Genomic DNA, 15,429 nt, shown 5'->3' with positions numbered 1-15,429 from the left:
TAGTTGGATCCACCCAAACTTCTGCCACTCCCCCCCCACCCCCCCCCCCAGCCTATCATCATAACCACTGCATACTAACTGTGAAGCACAGTGGTGGAGGGATCGTGATTTGGGCTTATTTTTGTAGCTATAGGATCTGGACATCTTGCCATCATTCTTACATGAGCTCATCTGTACCCCAAAGCAGGCACGTGCAGAGGGGGGTGCTCTGGGTGCCCAGGCACCCCCCCCCCCTTTTAAAATCTTCAAAAAAGGCCCCTCTCGGCGCGCAAAATAAGCCTCGCCCCGACCGTGATTAGCCCCGCCCACCCGCGGGAAGCTCCGCCCCCGCCTGGGACACTTTGAAGTGAAGAGGCCCAAACAGGAATCCTAGTGTGGCATACTGACCTCTACCTCCCCCAGCACCCATAGTGACTTCTCCCTCCACCTAGTACCCACAGTGACCACTCCCTCCCCTAGCACCCACAGTGACCTCTCCATCCACCTATGACCCATACTGACCTCTCCCTACCCAGTACCCATAGTGACATCTCCCTTCACCTAGTACCCACAGTGACCTCTCCCTAAACCTTGCACCCACAGTGACCTCTCTCTTACCCAGCACCCGCAGTGACCTCTCCCTCCACCTAGCACCCACAGTAACCTCTCCCTCCCCCAGCACCCACAGTGACCTTTCCCTCCACCTAGCACACACAGTGACCTCTCCCTCCACCTAGCATCCACAGTGACCTCTCCCTCCCTCAGCACCCACAGTGACCTCTCCCTCCACCTAGCACCCACAGTTACCTCTCCCTCCCCCAGCACCCACAGTGACCTTTCCCTCCATCCACCTAGCACCCACAGTGACTTCTCCCTCCCCCTAGGACCCATGCTGACCTCTCCCTCCCCAGTACCCACCGGGGATGCGACCCCCTCAGCCGCAGGGGGGCCCGGGGCTGCTCTGGGGCCCGCTCACTGTGCGTGGGGGGAGCGCTGCTCTGGACCCCCCAGCAAGGTTCTCAACTGGCCGTTCATTCCCCGCAGCCCCGCTCCGCTCCAACAGCCTTCATAGTCTCCGGCAGGCAGAGCAGGGCTACGGCAAGATGGCCGCCGAAGAAGCCCTACACTGGAGACTATTTGTGTCTCTAGTACAGGGCTTCGGCAGCCATCTTGCCATAGCCCTGCACTCTGCCTGTCAGCGCGGGAGATGTGCTGCAGGAGGACTCGGGGAGCTGCGAGCCAGGAGAGGAGAAGACTTCTGTCAGGTAAGTGAATTGTTTTTTTTTCACAGGTGCATTTTTTTTTCTAGTGTCTGCTGCCTACATTGTGATTTTCAGGTGTCTGCTGCCCACATTACGATTTTCAGGTGTCTGCTGCACACATTGTGATTTTCAGGTGTCTGCTGCCTACATTACGATTTTCTGGTGTCTGCTGCCCACATTGCGATTTTCAGGTGTCTGCTGCCCACATTGCGATTTTCAGGTGTCTGCTGCCCACATTACGATTTTCTGGTGAACTCTGCCCACATTACGATTTTCTGGTGTCTGCTGCCCACATTACGATTTTCAGGTGTCTGCTGCCCACATTACGATTTTCTGGTGAACTCTGCCCACATTACGATTTTCAGGTGTCTGCTGCACACATTAGGATTTTCAGGTGTCTGCTGCCCACATTACGATTTTCTGGTGTCTGCTGCCCACATTGCGATTTTCTGGTGAATGCTGTCCACGTTACGATTTTCTGGTGAACGCTGCCCACATTACGATTTTCTGGCCCACATTACGATTTTCTGGTGAACACTGCCCACGTTACGATTGTCTGGTGAATGCTGTCCACGTTACAATTTTCTGGTGACTGCTGCTCACGTTACGATTTTCTGGTGACTGGTGCCCACATTACGATTTTCTGGTGAACTCTGCCCACATTATGATTTTCTAAAGACTCACATTACGATTTTCTGGTGAACTCCGCCCACATTACGATTTTCTGGCCCACATTACGATTGTCTGGTAAAATGCTGCCCACTTTACAATTAATTTACAGTGAAATGCTGCCCCATTACGATTATTTGGCACCTATGGGGGGGGCCCCATCCAAATATTCGCAGGGGGGCCCAGTGATTTCTAGTTACGCCCCTGCACAGGGATATCTCCCATCACCTAGCACCCACAGTGACCTCTCTCTCTACCTAGCATCCACAGTGACCTCTCCCTCCCCCAGCACCCACAGTGACCTTTCCCTCCACCTAGCACCCACAGTGACCTCTCCCTCCACCTAGCATCCACAGTGACCTCTCCCTCCCTCAGCACCCACAGTGACCTCTCCCTCCACCTAGCACCCACAGTTACCTCTCCCTCCACCTAGCACCCACAGTGACCTCTCCCTCCCCAGCTCTAGCAGTGATCCTGCCTACCCCAGCACCCACACTGACCTATCCCTCCCCAAGCACCCACAGTGATCTTTCCCTCCCCCAGTGGCTACCTTCCTGTCCCCTGCAGCACCCACAGGGACCTCCCAACCCAAAAACAGCACCTACAGTGACCTCTCCCATTGCCAGCTCCCACAGTGGCCTCTCCCAACACCCAGCATCCACTCTCTCCTCCAGTAACCACACTGACTTCTCCCAGCACCCACAGTCACCTGCCCTTCCTACAGCACCCATACTGATCTCTTCCTTCCACAGCATCCACAGTGAATTACCCTTTCCCCAGCACCCATACTGACCTCTGCCTCCCTTAGCAGCAACTATGCCATTCACAGCAGCACCCATAGTGACCTCCATTTCCTCCAGCACCCACAATGACCTCTACCTCCCCCAAGACACACAGTGACCTCCCTTTCCTCCAGCACTCATATTGACCTCTACCTTCCACAGCACCCACAGTTACTCCCCCCCAGCACCCACAGTGACCTACCCTTCCCCCAGCACCCACACTGAGCTCTACCTCCCCCAGCAACCACACTAACCTCTACCTCCCCTAGAAGCAACTATGTCATTCATAGCAGTACCCACAGTGATCTCCCACCCCCTGCACCCACAGCAATGCCACCAATATTCAGCACCCACATTACACTCAACTAGTAACCTACACTATAGCAAGCGCCCAGTACTTGCACCCTGCACCCAATACTCACATCCGGCCCCAATATGGCACTTAGTACTTGCATCAAACAGCCACATGACACCCAGTACCTGCACCCCTTCACCCTATAGCTGACACCCAGTACTCACACACACACCACATGGCACAGTACTTGCACCCAGTCCCTGGAATGATCCTCCGTTCCCCTGCAGCGGCCAAGTTTCGTTTTTTAGCGACAGGCCAGACGCCGGACCACTGCGCCCTGGCTCACATCGCCGTCATGTGCATGCGCAATATGAGAAATCTCGTACTGCGCATACACAGCTCTGAAACGTGGGTGAGGACGTGCGTGGTCAGGGCCGTGCTGACGCAGTGTCAGTGTTGTGGAGACTGGACAGTCGCCGAAAACGGAACTTAGCCGCTGCGGGGGACCAGAGGATCGTTTAAGGATGGTGCAGGCATATGACGGCTGCAGGGGGCTGGTAGAAGGCCCAGGTAAGTGAAACTCTTTCTTTTTACCTGTAGTTAAAGGGGAACTGAAGTAAGAGGTATACGGAGGCTGCCATATTTATTTCCTTTTAATCAATACCAGTTGCCTGGCAGCCCTGCTGGTCTATTTCTCTGCAGTAGTATCTGAACAACACCAGAAACAAGCATGCAACGGCTAATAGTATTAGAGGAAGAGGATCAGCAGGGCTGCCAGGCAACTGGTATTGCTTAAAAGGAAATAAACATGGCAGCCTCCATATACCTCTCTTCAGCTCCCCTTTAAGGTTCCCTTTATGTCATTGCTCGTACAGGTGGCTCTGCAAGCTACTGAATCATGGGGTGTACTTAGACTTTAACACAAAGCTTCTCCAATTTGGCTTCCTTTTTGTTAAATAAATAATGAAAAAAAAGGAAACTATTGTGCATTGTGGCCTGGAACCCACTGGAGCTTTTTTTTGAGCGTTTAGGGAACGCTTTCAATCGCTAGCAATTTTACTAAACGCCCTGCCAATGTAAATGGATGGGACAGATTCCACTAGAGGGATTGCGATTAAGGAAATCACAATTGCAGGACATGCAGCATTTTGGGAGCGTTTCCATTCAAATGAATTGTATAGAACCAGGGAAATCGCTCTCAAAATCACTTGCAAAACGCTATCACAAATCGCTAGCAATTGCAATAGTGCTTTGCACTTTCTAGTGGGTTCCAGGTCTCACACTTGACGTTAGATTTAAAGTGGACCTGAACTCTTGCACAGGACAGAAGGAAAACAGAGAGAAATGCACCCTGTATGTATTTAGAGAGTTTAGCCTGTCTCATTCCCCCCTCATCTGTGACTAATCACAAGGTGTTATTTGATCTCTCAGCTGTGTCAGTTGGCCGGCTGCCTCTGCAGAGCAGCTAATTTGTAGATACAGGATGTGATCTGTATGTCTGCTTCCATGAAAGCAGGAAGTAGAAACGGTGCAGATTTATTGCAGGATTTGTATTAGCTGACTAGCTGTAACAAATACATGTTTTTCTTTAAAGGTTATTATGCTGTTGCTTATGTTTTAGAGCAGAGAGGAAGTTCTGAGTTCAAGTCTGCTTTAAATAATTTTAGAATCTGCTTAGGACCAGAAGATTATTATGTATGCGTAAAACCTTAGAATAAGTAGGTGGGGTTTTATTTGTTGTTGTCTCAAGACATTATTTTCCCACGCATGGTTAAATTGCAGCTTTTAGAATTCCATCCTTGCCGCTGATTGACCTTGAGGAGTGAGACCACTCCCCCACCAGCCACACCCCCCACCTCTCCTCCCCTCTTCTAACCCCCAAATGCACTTTTTATTTTTCACTCTCTTTGTCTGACAAATGGAGATGAGCACCCGGGCGCGGACTGTTCCATTATGCAACGCCGCATGTAAAAATATCCACCGTCACCCATTTGCCTCGTCATTCGCATCGCGCTAAAATATTCATATGTCATTTTTAAGACTCGATTCGTCAACCGGTTTCCGGGACAACGTCTATCGGCCCCTTTTGTAAACACGCCGTGATTGACTGGATGATAATCTGTTTCCGAATCCGACGACGCCGTGCTGTCACCCTCCTGAGCCGCCCGCCTGCGATTTTGTTGACGGCCGCCGTCATTAGTGTCTTGTCCATTAGCTTGGCGGTGGAGAAGCCACTGAGCTACAGAATAATGGCTCTTAATGGGGGAGCCGTCACGGTGCGACGGAAGGGAAAGAAAATATTAAACACTATCTGATGCAAAGTTGCGATTATGGAGGACGCAAGTCGGTCGTGAAAAGAGCAGACTGTAGAATTTCATTGTAGGTGACCTTCTCGAGAAAAGTCTGGATGTGGACAGAAAGAGGGCCAGAGATTTACAGGGATTTTTTTTTCTTTGATTGGGTTTTCATATGTAACAACACTACAACACTGAACTGAACCAGATGTGGAAATAAACTAATGAGATAAAGAATTAGATCTGTCCTCTTACTCCTAAAAATGACTTTTATAGCACTTTGCAATGGTAAAAGTACCAAAATGTGGGTAAAAAAGCACTGTCTAAATCATTCTGAGTATTTGTTTGCTTGCTGGTGGTGCAAAAAGCATTTTATTTAAAGGATACCCGAAGTGACATGTGACACGATGAGATAGACATCTGTATGTACAGTGCCTAGCACCCAAACAACTATGCTGTGTTCATTTTTTTCTTTCTCTGCCTGAAAGAGTTAAATATCAGGTATGTAAGTGGCTGACTCAGTCCTGACTCAGACAGGAAGTGACTGCAGTGTGACCCTCACTGATAAGAAATTGCAACTATAAAATGCTTTCCTAGCAGAAAATGGCTCTTGAGAGCAAGAAAGGTAAAAAGGGGAATTTCTTATCAGTGAGGGTCACACTGTAGTCACTTCCTGTCTGAGTCAGGACTGAGTCAGCCACTTACATAACTGATATTTAACTATTTCAGGCAGAGAAAGAAAAAAAGGAGCACAGCATAGTAATTTCTGTGCTAGGCACTCTACATGTCTATCTCATCAGGTCATATGTCACTTTGGGTATCCTTTAAAGGGATACTGTAGGGGGGTCAGGGGAAAATTAGTTGAACTTACTCAGGGCTTCTAATGGTACCCCGCAGACATCCTGTGTTGGCGCAGCCACTCACCGATGCTCCGGCCCCGCCTCCGGTTCACTTCTGGAATTTCAGACTTTGAAGTCTAAAAAACCACTGCGCCTGCGTTGCCGTGTCCTCGATCCCGCTGATGTCACCAAGAGCGCACAGTGCAGGCCCAGTATGGTCTGTGTCTGCGCAGTACACTCCTGGTGACATCAGCGGGAGTGAGGATATGGCAACGCAGGCGCAGTGGTTTTCTGACTTTAAAGTCTGAGATTCCAGAAGTGAACTGGAGGCGGGGCCGGAGCATCGGTGAGTGGCTGGGCGGGCACAGGATACCTGCGGGGGACCATTAGAAGCCCCGGGTAAGTTCAACTCATTTTCCTCCGACCCCCCCTACAGTGTCCCTTTAAGTTGTGAAAATATCACACAGGAGAAAACTCAGGTGAAAAAGTGAATTGCATATGGCCCCCAGAGTTAAAATACATGAACTGTTGACCTTTTTCCTATCTTTCCCCTGCCCTAATGCTCTAAATGCCCTGCCCTAAACACACTATGGGCTGGTGCACACACACACCAAGTTGGTAGCGTTTTCAAAACCGCTGCCGCCTGTGAAATCGCTTGGCTAATGTATTTCAATGGGATGGTGAACACCAGCAGTGAGGTTTTTAGCAAACCGCAAACGTGGCTCCTGCAGAATTTTTGCGGTTTGCAGATGCGTTTCTGCCTCAATGTAAAGTATAGGAAAAGCTCAAACCGCTCTGAAAAACACTAGATCAGAGCAGTTTTCCAGGCGTTTTTGTTACAGAAGCTGTTCAGTAACAGCTTTACTGTAACAATATATGAAATCTGCTACAAAAACACTCCAAAAAACGCTAGGCATGTTTAGAAAACCCCCATTCACACTTGAGTGTTTTGTCGGCGATTTTGGCAAAACGCTCCAACGCTAGAGCTTTTGAAAGCGTTAGTGTATTAAAACCCTATGGGCCCGTTCTTACTTGGGCGATTTGCGTTAATCGCCGCAATTGCTCAAAATTGCGAAACGCAAACGTGTAGCCTGCACCATTTTCAGGCGATTTCCCGGCGATCGCGTTTCAATGCTATAGAAGCTAAATGCGATCACGGAGAAATCGCTGCACTGTCCAGTGATATTTCCCCGTGAAACCGCACAAAAATCACTCCCGCAAAGCGCCGGAAAAAAATTGCCGGCGTTTTGCGCTTCTGAGTGTGAATGGGGCCTAAACATGCCTAGAATCGCTCTGAAAATCTCCTTCAAAAACCTCTAGCGTTTTGTGGATCTGCTAGAGGTTTTTGGTGTGCACTGGGCCTATGAGATTTTCTGGAAGATTTACTGTCAGATCAATGTGAATGATAAACATTCGATGATCGATCAGAAAATGATAGGACATCGATCAGAAATCAGATTGGACATGTTAGAAATAATCAATCTGACAGTAAATGTGCCTGAAAATCTCATAGTGTGTACCTGGCATTAGAAGTTGTATTCTGCCAGGAAAACATTTATGGCTGTAATTTCCTTATCATTGAGGTTTACTAAATTCCCAAAAAGGTACTGCCAAGAGAGAAGCTGTCACTTCTGTGCCTGAAAATTAACTTTTTCGGGCAGCAAAAATATTTTATGTGTTTTGCACTGTTCACACACGTTTATCTCATCATGTCACATGTCACCTTGGGTACACTTTAATGAACAGGACAAATGGAAAATACAGCCTTTGGCTCCTTACGCACAGCACATAAAAACATTCTGTTTATTGGAACTGAATGGAATGCATTCAAATGGATGCAAACGGATCCTAGACTTTGCATTGGGAATGCGGCGACTTTGATACTTCCAGCGTACCAAGTCTCCATAGACTTGCTTTGCCCTTGCGGCCGGGAGGCGGCGGGGAGCATAACGCAAGGGTGATGCAACGCGCAAGTGTAAAAGGGGTCTCAAGCTCCCATCAAGAAAGTAGTCAAAATAAGTATGATATTACTATTATGTACTTTTTAATACTTTTTTTTTTTTTTTTTATTGCTAAGCCTTGGAAAGTTATTCTTTAGATGAGATGAAAAATGATCTCCTAGGATACAACTCAGGAGAAAAACTTAAAGAAAACCTGTAACTTTAAAAAGTTCCCCTGGGGGTACTCACCTCGGGTGGGGGAAGCCTCCGGATCCTATCGAGGCTTCTCCCGTCCTCCTGTGTCCCATGGTGGTCCTGCTATGCCCCTCCGAACAGCGGGGATGTAGTCCCCGGCGCAGTATCGGCTCTCCACTCGGAGATAGGCGGAAATAGCCGATCGCTGTCGGTCCGCTCTACTGCGCAGGCACAAGTCTCCTGCGCCTGGATAGGAGAGCGAACTCGACAGAGATACGTTATTTCCACCTATCTCCATGCTGAGAGCCGCAACAGCGCCCCCGCTGGAGCCAGGGAAGGTAAATATAGCAAGCCTTGTCAGGCTTGTCGAGCCAGGATTGCGGGACGCTTCGGGGAGCCAGCGCTGGATTGTCTGCAGCTACAGGGGAGGGGGAAGCCTCATTGGGACCCTGAGGCTTCCCCCTCCCGAGGTAAGTACCTCCCAGGGGACGTTTGTTTTGTTACAGAGGCTCTTTAATTGGATAAGGGATAAAGGGGCCCATGTGCAATTAACTTTTTCTTTCAAGTTTTTTTCTAGGAGATCTTCTATCTAGAATAACTTTTCAAAACATTGCAATTAAAAAAAGTACCAAAAAAGTAAGTGGAAAAGTACTATCAAAACTGTTTTAAGTATTTTCTTGCTCACTTGGTGATTTAAAAGGCAATTGCCTATAATTAACTTTCTCTCCTAAAATTTTTCCCATGAGATAATGTTTCATCTTTTATTCAAAATAACTTCTCATCACTTTGTAACTGAAAAAAAATACCACAAAGTATGTAAAAAAGTACTATCAAAATTATTTTAAGTATTTTCTTGCTTGCTGGTGGCTTAAAGGGCATTCTATTGACAGTTTTGAAAATATTACCTAGAAGAAAGCTACAGAGAAAAAGTTAATTTCATGTGGACCAGGGTGTCTAAATATTATCCTATAACCGCATCACACAGTTTTCTATTGTGATGATGATGTGATCATTTTGAGCAGTTGTTCTGTGTCACCGGATGCTTAAAGGGACACTGTAGGGGGGTCGGGGGAAAATGAGCTGAACTTACCCGGGGCTTCTAATGGTCCCCCGCAGACATCCTGTGTTGGCGCAGCCACTCCCCAATGCTCCGGCCCCGCCTCTGGTTCACTTCTGGAATTTCTGACTTTAAAGTCAGAAAACCACTGCGCCTGCGTTGCCGTGTCCTCGCTCCCGCTGATGTCACCAGGAGTGTACTGCGCAGACACAGACCATACTGGGCCTGCGTTGTGCACTGTTGATGACATCAGCGGAATCGAGGACACGGCAACGCAGGCGCAGTGGTTTTCTGTTTTAAAGTCAGAAATTCCAGAAGTGAACTGGAGGCGGGGCCGGAGCATCGGTGAGCGGCTGCGCGGGCACAGGATGTCTGCGGGGGACCATTAGAAGCCCCGGGTAAGTTCAGCTCATTTTCCCCCGACCCCCCTACAGTATCCCTTTAAGTCAAACAATAATATGGCGTTCTGGTTTATTTTTCCATTATGACATTGCAAACCTGATACCAGTTTAGTTTTTCCTATGAAGGATTGCGAAACTTTATTTCATAGTTTGTGTGAGGGGAGGGGGTCTTCCACCAAGGTCTGTGCAAGTGGGCCCACCATATAGTTTAACCTGATGATTATTCCAATCAATCAAAGCTCTGGGCATCGGCCAAGGCGTAGCACGCGGCCTGCAAAATGTAAGCATACCATAAGAGAATGGAAAATTCCCTTTCATGGTCCAGACCTTACAAATAATCCAGAGAAAGAATATCAGGATCGCTTTCTGCAATACCTTTTTAACCTGAGCCAGATTTTTTTTTCTCTCAAAAAAAAAAGACGAAACAAAAACCACAAGTTATGTTTTCCATATGTTCAGATGTATTTTTGAGATGTATGCTTTATTTAAAAACTAAACTTTACGATTGAAGATTAAAAATTTTTAATAAATTATATGTCCACCCCCAATTAGACACATCATAACCAAATAAAGGGGTGTGTCCATGCATAGTGCTGGTTTAGTTGGGCACCGACTGAGGCCAATAGTTTGAATTGTGCGACAGCAAGGCTGGATTTATACTTTTGTGCCCCTAGGCCAGGGGTAGGGAACCTATGGCTCGGGAGCCACATGTGGCTTATTTGATGGCTACATCTGGCTCACAGACAAATCAGTAGAGGTTGATTCATTAAGCTACACTGCTCAAGCAGCACTGCTTAGTGTGACAGGGCAAGTAACATTTTCAAAGTAGGCACATTACTGCTGTAGCATGCACTACTAACTTACTTGCGCTACCCCAAAACGAACAGCTGCTCCAATTGTCCCACTCTGTCAGGTCCAGTGACTTTGTAGGACGAGATCCCCACACTTTCATTGACCGAATAGGCTGTCTGTCACTTGACAAGAAGCCTACTGGGCCAAAGTGTGGGGATCTCGTCCTACAAAGTGAATCAATCCCCAAGTTGGCGAGCTAATTGTACAAGCTGTTAGTCGGTATTTCTCCTGTCTGGCTTTCGGGGGAAATGGCTGATGTGGCTGAAAAACAAGAGAAGCTGAAGACGTGTCTGAAACTTCCTCTGCTTGGTGGATCAACTGTATACACATCACCATGGCAACAGGGAGGCGAGCCCTACTGTCCCAGTTTGAAACATATTGTATGGATCTCACGGAATTACATTTTAAAATATGTGGCGTTTATGGCTCTCTCAGACAAAAAGGTTCCTGACCCCTGCCCTAGGCCAAGTATGTAGTGGCTTTTATCTGCAGCAGCGCCCCTCCCATTCCATGTCAGTGCAGCCCCCTCTTCTATGTGTATCATCCATGCACTGTAGCACCTCTCTTTCATGAACAGCTCTCCTTGGGCATCATTTTCACTTTTTCACGTGTTGCTCTCCATTTTCAGCCCCCTCTTTCATACATTGAACCGCTCTTTCATGTGCAGGTGTCCCCATGCTGTGCAGCTGTACAAGGCCTTGGCCTTTTTGACCCCTCCAGAAATCCGGCCCTGTGTGGCGGTGGTTTTATGAGGGATTTTGGCACTTCTTCCCATCTATGAGCACCCTTTTTGGACTCTATTCTCTTTCCTTTCTGTTAACCATAACCTTCCCCCTTCCTCATGCCTGACCAGGTGCAATGTTAGCGCCAAAGATCCGTGGCCTATGCCACGGATTTATTCTGGGGTGCCCCGGATGTCCCCCGGCAGAGTTGCACAGCGGGTGGCAGTATTTATCTGTTCTGGCCGCTTGGTCTCAGGAATCTGGAGACATATTCTCTTTTGGGCTTCTCCCCCTAGTGTGTGAGAATGAATCAGATGCTAGAGTTGGCGTCTGTTTCTCGGACACTAGGGGGAAAAGTGCCGGCTATAGCAGATGTCCCCAGACTCTAAGAGCATACAAAGGAGGTGAGTACTGTAGACCACTGCACTACTCTGGCAAGGGGGTCCGGGGCCGGGGGGACGCTTATAACACTCCTAACAGCACCCAGCGTGCCCACTATAGAGGCCTCACAACACCCAGCATGCCCCTATTGATGAAACTATTGATGAAACAGACTTCCCAGCATGCCCCCTCATTGAGGCACTACAGCTCCCTGCTAGGCCCACTAGGCCGGGGAATACTACTGGGGGCATGGGGGCCCACTAGATAGCCAGGGAATACTAATGGGGGGGACCACTAGATAGCCAAGGAATACTATTGGGGGGGACCACTAGATGACCAGGGAATGTTATTGCGGGTACCACTAGATGACCATGAAATAGTATTGGGGGTTGAGTGGGAACACTAGATGACAAGGGACCAATAGACAATCAGGGAATGTTATGGGGGGCACCATTAGATGACCAGGGACTATTATGTGGGGTGGGGGGGACCACTAGGTTACCAGGGAATACTGTGGTGGGATGGGGGACTGCCAGGCAACCTGGCATCAGGCCAGCTAACCCAGGATCAGGCCAGCCAACCTGCCCAGCAGCAAGCACAGCACAGAAGTCAGGCCAGCCAGCACAGCACGCAAGCCAGGTACCTCTGCCTAGTTATGGTTAAGGGGCACCGCCTTTTTATGTAATATGCTGCATATTTTATTATTATTATTAAAGCAAAGGGTGCTTTATCCAGCATTTCACTGGGCTGGCCTACTTACAACGCTACTAAGGTAATGTAAACTTGGCTCTACCCATGGCCACACCCACATTCTGGTATATACCCACACATTTTTCCAGTACAGTGCGTGTCACGCGACACACGGGTACCCAACAGTGCCTGGGATCTTTGAGGATCCTAGCAACGCCCCTGTGCCTGACCACACCCTACACCCTAATGCAAACCCCTTCCTCATCTGTAACCATAACCCCCGCAAATGTAAACCCCTTTTTCGCGCCTAAGGGCCGGTCCACACTTGTCGGGTTCCAGATCCATCTCAAACGTAATCTGATCTGGATGCCTACACAAGTTCCGTGTCCGTGCGTCAATCGCGTTAGTACATATGCATCGGCTGCTCACCTATCTCGCCGCCACCGCTCATCCCACCACTTTTCCCGCCACTCGGTCCCATCCACAGCCTGGAGGCCATCAGAAGCATGGCTCTCCATAGGGTGCAACAGGCCAATTCTGCCTAGCAACAGGGAGAATTTTCATTGGTTCAGCATGAACCAATGAGAATTATCTCTGTTGCTGAGGATTCTCATTGGTCTATTGCAGCCCAATGGAGAATCCCCATGCTTCTGTCGGCTATCGGCGGTGATGGTCGGTGGGACGCATGAGTATGACGTCATGACAGCGACGAGATGCAGACAAAACAGGCGACGCGGAAGTGGCGACTAGCCTAGTGAGAGCGAACAGTGTCCCGTCTCATAGGTTTGCATTGGACACGTTTTCCTGTCCAGTCCGGGAAAAAGTGTCAAATCTGCATTCTCCTTTACGTTTTCCTTCCATGCCACATGGATCCATGTGCGATCCTCCTATTTTAAACATAGGATTCGCTTCCTGTGTTTCTGCAGAGCTTTAAAAACGTATCCCACTGACACGTTTTTAAAACAAGAGTGAACCAGCCCTTACTGTACACTTCCACGTTCTGAAGAGCGCATTCCAGAACACTCCTGCTGATATACACAGCGGAAGTGGGACAGATCACGCACTGCTCCTCCTGCTCCCGTTCCACTGGCCCAGAGATTTGGTAAGCAAAGTTTGTGACTCAACTCCATTGGGCCCCTAAATGACACTTGCTCCTTACTACTTATCCAAAACGTAAAAAAAATATTTTTTTCGCAGGCATCCGCTTTTTGTTCCTTCCCTGTAGGAGTTTTTGTCTTTTTTTATTATTATTCGTTCATCTGTTTCTTCTTTTCTTGTAGCTCGAACATTGAACCATTGACAAGCGTGACTGGTTTGAATTTCTTGATTACAGGCCTCGTTTTCCATCGAGCGGCACGTGGTGAACCAAGGTCTCCATCACTGGCTCCGAGTCCGACTGTTTCAGATGTTCTGCATAAGTCCGCCAGTCCCCCCCATCTCTTCTGAGCGAGCGGCAGCCTGTGGCGGGAAGGCTGCCAGTATGTCCTGCATCGGATCGCTGGCAGTTCAGCCATACGCACTACAAGAACTGTAAACAAACTTCACTTGACACTAATTGGGATTTACCAGATCTGTACACTTTGGAGGTTGGAGAGAAAGTCAGGTTTCTTTGTCAGATGGATTTCATTTACTAGCCTCTAAGGAGGAAAATAAGGTCGGAAAAAAAGATGAAAATGAACAACCTGGTCTGATGCCGGTCTACCGCTGCTGATGCTAAAACAGGCAAAATAAATTAAAAATAAAAACGCGGCTGCCAGTTTATAATTAGGATATGTTTCTACTTGCCGCAATTCTTTCCATTTTCCCGCATGTGAACTTCGTTCAGACTCTAACCCTGACTGATTTCCCCCCTACACAAACACCCGACCTGATGCCTAACCCTAACCAACCCCCCATCACAAACACCATTCCTGATACTCCCCCCCCCCCCCCCCGTACAAACACCCTACCTGATGGCTAACCCTAACCGACTTCCCCCCGCCCTGCACAAACACCCTACCTGACCCTTAACACTAACCGACTTCCCCCCTAATGAGTTTTTCCCCTACCTCCTAAGCCTCGGTGGTCCAGTGCTGGCTGCCCCCAAACAACGGAGAGGTAAATACTTACCTACCATGATACAGTGCAGGCACAGTAGTTGATTTCTGATCAGGCACAGGTGGAAATAGTTCAATCAGGTCTGCTCTACTGGACAGGTACAGGGCAGGCGACTCATCTGAGTCCGAATGGAAAGCCTCTACAGCACCTGCGGTGGAGCCGAGGAAGGTAAATAGTGCTTGTCAGCTGTGGATTCGGGGGAGCCAGTCCTGGATCCCTGAGGCTTAGGAGGATAGGGGAAGCTTTATAAGAATCCAGAGGGTTCCCCATCCCAAGGTAAGTATCCCCGGGGGAAGGGGGGGGGGGGGTATTTGTCCTACAGATTCTTTTTAACTGTCCCTCAGAGGAGCTCACAATGTAATCCCTACTATAGTCATATGTCTATGTATGTATCGTAGTCTTGGGCCAATCTAGGGGCTGGTTGACACGGACGCTTGGCGGCCTTTACCGCCAAGCGTTCGGTACTCGTCGGCTAAACGCTCCAATTCAAGTGAATGGGAGCGTTTAGTATTGCGTGGTTACCGGTGATTGCGGAAATGCGGCGTTCCAATCCCGATTTAACACGTTGTTTCGGCCGGCCCTAGAATCCGCATGCGACGTCCAGAGCCGGCTAGTCGGCGCGGCTTCATGTCCCCTTGCAGGGACGAGAAATGCCAATCGCAACAGGAAACTGACAATCGCCATACCGCCGCCCCCGAACAAGACGTCACAGGACAACACTGCTTCCCGGCCGCCCCAACGCCGCCTGCCGTCCGTGTGAACCAGCCCTTAGGGGGAAGTCAATTAACTTATCTGTGTGAATTTGGGATGTGAGAGGAAACTGGAGTGCCCGGAGGAAACCCACACAGACACAGGGAGAACATACAAATTCCTTGCAGATAGTGCACTGGCTGCGATTTGAACCAGGAACCCAGCACTGCAAGATGAGAGCACAGCTCCCAACAGTCCCTCATTTGGAGGGACAGTCCCTCTCT

At 48.9% G+C, this 15,429-nt stretch overlaps 1 long non-coding RNA gene across 2 annotated transcripts; it reads left to right on the top strand.

The window, feature by feature from the left end:
• The first annotated feature begins 1,173 nt into the window (after positions 1-1,173).
• Positions 1,174-14,122, top strand: LOC137570970 (uncharacterized). 2 transcript variants are annotated; one of them, XR_011031259.1, is made up of 2 exons: positions 1,174-1,244; positions 13,692-14,122. It is a non-coding gene; the product is annotated as an uncharacterized lncRNA (long non-coding RNA). The 2 variants fall into 2 exon arrangements; XR_011031260.1 differs by lacking the exon at positions 1,174-1,244 and adding an exon at positions 10,954-11,033.
• Positions 14,123-15,429: the final 1,307 nt, after the last annotated feature.

Source organism: Hyperolius riggenbachi, chromosome 4 (genome assembly GCF_040937935.1).
Source record: "Hyperolius riggenbachi isolate aHypRig1 chromosome 4, aHypRig1.pri, whole genome shotgun sequence".
In the NCBI taxonomy this organism is placed as follows: Eukaryota; Metazoa; Chordata; class Amphibia; order Anura; family Hyperoliidae; genus Hyperolius; species Hyperolius riggenbachi.
The sequence above is the reverse complement of the archived record's forward strand: the minus strand, read 5'-3'. Positions and strand labels throughout refer to the sequence as shown.